This window comes from Dipodomys ordii, unplaced genomic scaffold, assembly GCF_000151885.1.
Source record: "Dipodomys ordii isolate 6190 unplaced genomic scaffold, Dord_2.0 Scaffold42, whole genome shotgun sequence".
Taxonomy (NCBI): Eukaryota; Metazoa; Chordata; class Mammalia; order Rodentia; family Heteromyidae; genus Dipodomys; species Dipodomys ordii.
Window position 1 is genome coordinate 7,656,766 of NW_012267258.1, and position 6,525 is coordinate 7,663,290.

Sequence of the window (6,525 nt, forward strand, 5' to 3'; positions counted from 1 at the left end):
GGGAGTGGGGGAGGATTGGGATTGGGATTGGGATTGGGAGGAGGGAGGCTGGGAAGGGATGTGAAGGGTAAAAAAAGGAGGAGGCTGCAATGCTTGGTCAGAAATATATGCATTATCCTGCCCATGTAATTGTAACCCCCATGTACAGTATGTTCACAAATCAAATAAAATAAAATTTTAAAAAATATCTTCTCAGCAGAAGATACAAAAGAAAATTTTATATTTAATGATTTTTGCTTGGGTTTTTTGTTTTTGTTTTTGGTTGTTGTTGCTTGTACCAGTCCTGAGACTTGAACTCAGGGTCTGGGTGCTATCCCTGAGCTTCTTTTGCTCACAGCTAGCGCTCTTCCATTTGAGCCACAGCTTCACTTCTGGATTTTTTTTTCAATAGCTTATTTGATGTAAGAGCCTCACTGACTTTGAACCATGATCTTCCGATCTCAGCCTCCTGAGTAGCTAGGATTACAGGCGTGAGTCATTGGCACCTGGTAATGTTTGTGAGTTAATGATTACTTTATTGCATATCAACTTTCTCAGTTTCTTTTTTTTCACTCTCATGAAATGTGACTAGTTACAATGGAGGATGCCTGAAGTAGAAACTCAGAGATGTAGAAGAAATTCTATAAGGCATGATTTTCTTTTTGAGTTGCACTTACCAATTAAAAATTGTGTCTAGCATCTTATCTATATTGTCCTTGATCCTGAAATTTTACATTTTTACTTTCTCATTTTGACTTACTATGATTTTTAAATTCCTTCAGACTTTGGAATGGTTTAGAGGATGGAGAGATCAATGGAAGTGTTCATATAGTGGGTGGGTGGATGGGTGGATAGATGTGGATAAATGTTAGCTGGATAGAAGAACGGGTCTATAAATGGGGTACCCAGGTAGATAAATGAACAGGGAATGGCTATGCACAGAAAGAAAATGCTGCTGGCGCTAGCACATAGCACAATGAAGAATATAGTGCCACATGAAAAGTGCAAAAATTACATACAGATCCTAGTGCTGCAGGAATTCAGGAGTGTTAATGAGAGATGATGGGACTGATAGAGCGTTGTTAAGTCTTTTCATCTGTACTCCCTGAACTCCAATGCTACATTAATCACAGAGATTTTTTTCCTTCCCTACATTAAGACTATGCTAAAGAAAAAGCGCATGTTCCCTCTCACTTTTTTTTTTTTTTGGGTCCGGTCATGGGGCCTGAACTCTGGGCCTGGGCGCTGTCCCTCAGCTCTTCAGCTCAAGGCTAGCGCTCTACCACTTGAGCCACAGTGCCACTTCCGGCTTTTTTCTTTTTGCTTATGTGGTGCTGAGGAATTGAACCCAGGGCCTCGAGCATGCAGGGTAAGCGCTCTACCACTGAGCCACCTTCCCAGCCCCTTCCCTCTCACTTTTGCTTTCTCTCCTCTTCCCTACATCCCTCCCTCCTCTCTCCATCCATGTATTTTCAAATTTTTGCTGCCTACTTCAAACCTTCCATTTTAATTCATCCTGACTAATAGAAGATTGCATCTCTTCACAGAGAAATTGTGGAAATTAGACATAAATTTCATCTATCTCTTGTCAGTTCCAATGAGTACATTTCCATCATTAATTATCTTGACCTCCCTGAGGCCTTTGACACTGATCTCTGTGTCTTCCTTGGCTGGTATAATTTTGATGTTCTTCTTTTTGGAGTTCTCCCTTACTTATATGACTCTTCCCTTTCACTAGGTCTTCCTTCTCAGTGCATATTTGCTGTTTTTGTTACTGAGCAATGGCTACAATGATGCTGTGTAACAAACGGTCCCAAAACTCAGATAGTAACAATAACAAGCATTGATTGTCATGCTTTCAAACCTGCAGGTGAACGGTAATTCAGCCAAAGTCAGGTGTATTCCTTCACTCAACGGGTCACCCAGGCTCCTGGTGGCCAGGTGGGCTTAGATGCACTCTTCCTGGTTTTATTCTGTACCCAGCCTGAGAAAACATTAGGCACTGGAGCTGTGTCTCTCTGAGAGGGAATAAAAATCACTAATTCATAAGAGAGGAGGCCCAAATGCCCAAGGACTTTACACACATCTTCCGGTTAACATTCCATTAGCAAAAGCCATTCACATGGCCCAGCCAAATGCCAACATATAGATGAGCAGGTCATTCATCATAAAAGCACTGCAAGAATGCTGATACATAATTGTATTACCAGAAAGTGAAGAATTTGGCGTAACAATTCAGTTTTGTCTTCCAAGATTCTTCCCTTCCCCTCCTTAGCTCCTCATACTTTCTCATCCATATCTATTATATGTTAATAATCCCAAATTTATGTAGCTTCTATACAGATTTTTCTTGCTGATCTCCAGACCTGTATAACCAGTTGTCAAATATCTAGTTAGAAATTCCATAGTCATCTGAAATGCAAGATAAAAATCCAGAGGTAAAGAATTGTTTATTTTATCTCTCTAAAGCACCTAACACACGACTCTAGTCCAATTACTATTTGGTAAGGGTTATTAGGTGTCGAGCTCTATTCTGGGACAAGAAATAAGATTGCTCAAGAGAGTTTAAAGCAATCTCTCCTCTCTCCTTCCTTCCTTCCCACCCACCCCCCCCTTCATAGACTTGAGGAAATAATGTTATCATATATTTCCCAAACTGGTTTGGATGACTTCTTAGAAACCTTCATGGGGCTTTTGTTTTTACATGCTTGTTAAATAAACCTAAATTTCCATGAGCCAATTTGGGTTACATAGTCATCACCGTATTCCTACAAATAATGGGGAAGAGGAATTTCTGGCAGGGGTTCAACGTGTGCACCTTTGTGGCAACGGTCTATGCAAGGGGTGGAAAGCTCCGCCGGCTGTCATCGCTGCGACCGGGGTTGATGTGCAGTGATTCACTTGAGCTCCTCCAGGCTGACAGCTGGGAGGGAAAGCCAAGAGGGGTGAGCACAAAGGTGAACCATGAGAATGAGCTAGGGTTCCCGTCTTCCTCTCAGCATCTCAACGCTGCTGCCCTAGGCAGCTGCTAGAGTTCCTTCCCACCCAGCTGTGCACCCCACATAGCTTGCTACCTGAGGAAGCTGATGGAGCAGATGTGGTGAGACCAGGAGGAACCACAGGTCTGAATGCTGCCATTCACCAGGTAAGCTAGCAGACCCACACCAGTGTGTAGTATGACTCCCTTCGGCTTCCCAACTCTTGGGCAAAATACTATGTGGCCAAGTTAATTCAAAATCACACAGGAGCAAGGCACTGGTGGTTCATGCCTGGAGTCCTAGCTAATCAGGAGGCTGAGATCTGAGGATCACAGTTAGAAGCCAGCCTGGGTAGCAAAGTCCATGAGACTATCATCTTCAATCAACCACTAAAAAGTCAGAATTGGAGGTGTGGCTTAAGCATAGAGCACTAGCCTTGAGCAAAAGAAGCTCAGGGACAGCATCCAGGCCATGAGCTCAAGCTTCAAGGCCAGCACTTCCCCCCAACCCCCATCCCCCGCCAAAAATCCAGGCTGCTTGGTGGAGAACAAAGATATTATGGAATATGAAATATTTTTATTAGCATATACTAGTTGTACAAGGGGTGTTTCATGATGCTATTTCCACAGACATACAATGTACTTCTGCCAATTCTCCTCCTTGCCCTTCCTTGTACTTCCTCTCCTTTTTCTTAAAATAATGTCAACAGATTGTATTGTTCCATTCTCATATATGCAAAATAAACCACAACTATATTCTATTCATCTTCATTCACTCTGTCCATTGATCCTCTCCCCTCCCACTGGTATCTCTCTCTCTCTCTCTCTCTCTCTCTCTCACACACACACACACACACACACACACACACACACACACTAGCCTGTCTTATCATTCTTTTTTTTCATTTTTTAGCATATATTAATTGCACAAAGGAGTTTCACCATAGTAATTCATGGGTACATTTATTATTAATTTAATCACATTAACCTCCTTTATGGCTCTGGAACCTGATTAAATGATAAATCAATCTACAAATCCCAAGTGTCAAGTATTTTTAATTATTTGTAGCAAAGCTATTACCTACAGATGAGAGAACCTTAAAAAAAAAAAAAAAACAGGCCAGGCACCAGAGTCTCAGGCCTGCACTCCTAGCTACTCAGGAAGCTAAGATCTGAGGATGGAGGTTCAAAGTCAGCCCTGACAAGAAAGTCCGTGAGACTCTTAGCTTTGATAAATGACTCACAAAAAGCTGGAAGTGGTGCTGTGGCTCAAGTGGTGCAGCGCTAGCCTTGAGCACAAAGAGGCTCAGAACAGTGCACAGGCCCTGAGTTCCAGTCCTAGGACTGGCCAAATAATTAATAAATAAATAAATACTAATCCTGGGGCTTGAACTAAGGGCCTGAGGGCTATCGCTGAGCTTCTTTGGCTCAAGACTATTGCTTTACCACTGGAACCACCACTGTATGTCTGGCTTTTTGGTAGTTAATTGGAGAGAAGAGTCTCACAGATGTTTCTGCCCAGGCCAGCTTGGAACTGTGATCCTCAGATCTCAGCCTTCTGAGTAGCTGGAAATATAGACATGAGCTGCCCACACCAGGCGAGAACCCATTTTTCCCTATGAACTAACTTCAGGTGTCAGGGAGTGACTTACTGGACTTTTCACAGAGCTTAAGGGATCAACTTACTCTCCTAGAAGCTCACCACTTTCACTAAGGTTTTCAACACATATTCCGAAGAAGCCGCCAATTACTTCACTATATGAAGCAGGATGACATGTCACATGGGAAGGAGGCTTTGTGGGAACACTGAAGGATGCCGGCGATACTGCCGCTGGCAAGCCCCAAGGCATGACCACTGCTGGATAAAGTTCATAGCAGAAGTTGACCTGCCTTGCACCTAAACCCATACTTTTTTTTTTAACCCATTTCCCCTTTTGCCCTCTTTCCCATCATCCATTCATTCTTTAGCCTAGTTGTAAGGAAAGAAGCCAATAAACTAATTCACACGAAGGTGTAAAAACCTGATAAGACAGCTGGGGGATATTAACAAGGCCATAAGCCAAGGAAAAACATCCCAGCCCTGAGATTAGAGGAAATCTGGAGAGCCAATAAGGGAGGAAATAACCTCTCCCAGTGCCCCCAAATTCATCCAGTACTCATTTAGAGCCTGCCCCATTCTCCATCCATCACACAGGACTCGCAGGTGGCAAGAATGACCACCATCTTGTAGTGCCCTGCACTCCGTGCTTCCCCTGTACTCCAGAAGTGGAGGACATGCCAGCCCACGAGCATTCTTCACTTTCTATGAAAAATGTCAGTGTTCCCATGAATTACAGGCCAATCCTATCCCTTCCTGTATACTGCTTTGTCTAAACCATAGCAGCAAGCTCAAAATACCTTTTGAAACTTCTCTCACTACTGAAACTTCTATCCAAAACTAAGGAAGATAGACAATATGCAAGAAAGAAAGAAGGAAGGAAGGAAGGAAGGAAGGAAGGAAGGAAGGGAGGGAGGGAGGGAGGGAGGGAGAGAGAAAGAAAGAAAGAAAGAAAGAAAGAAAGAAAGAAAGAAGAGAGAGGAAGGAAAGAAGGAAGGAAGGAAGGGAGGAAGGGAGGAAGGAAGGAAGGAAGGAAGGAAGGAAGGAAGGAAGATGAAGATGAAGATAGACAGATAATAGAAATACAAAGTAACCTAAGCCTTTCAGCCCAAACCTTGGGCTGTCACACACCATGCAAAATTGTGCTTCTAGCCCTTAAGATTCCCAAAGAAACATCTTAATGGTCGGGCCCTGAAGGGTTACTACCCTGTTATCTACCCTCCCCTACAGCGTGAACCCCCCTTCACCCCAAGCCCTAAAGCAGTTCAGATGCACTTTAGTGTCAAGAGAGCTCTGCATGGGGCCTCAGTTTCCTGGAGCCAAAGGCAAAAATAAAGCTAAGAAATTGTTTGCAAGAGCTTAAAATAACCCCTTTGGCGAAGCTAAACTGCACTTTCAGAGACAGCGGAGCAGCAGGAGAAAGGAAGAATATTCAGCCAGCAGCCCAGAAATATACATCCTGCTTTACGCAGCAGCATAACACCTCCCTTGGAGAGCATCTCCGCGGGCCAGCCAGTCATCCTGCTGTTTTATCTTTCACCCACCCATCATCCTTTTAACTAGTCAGCCCAATAGCAAAAGACCAAGACAGGGTGGCAAAGAGAGAAGAGCTTTGAGTGTAATTTAATCTGACTTCAGAAACCACAGCCAGGAGACAAAGACATCAGTAGAGAGAGTTTTTCTTTTAGAATGATCAAATTTGACTCATCACGAAATCCTCTGATGTAAGCATGTCCCGGAGGATTGCAACACAAAAGCTAGATGCGCCAACTTCTTCCTCACTAGACAAGACTCACCCTGTCCCTTGGGCAACCTGCAACCAAAAAAGAAAGAAAGAAAGAAAGAAAAACAAAAAAAAAGGAAAAGAAAAAGTTTGCACTTTGCCTTAAAGGGGGTTAAGGAATGGGAAAGCAAGAAAGACAGGAATGGAGGACCTGATCCACCACCCCATCCCCCCTCCCAGTCGGAATCC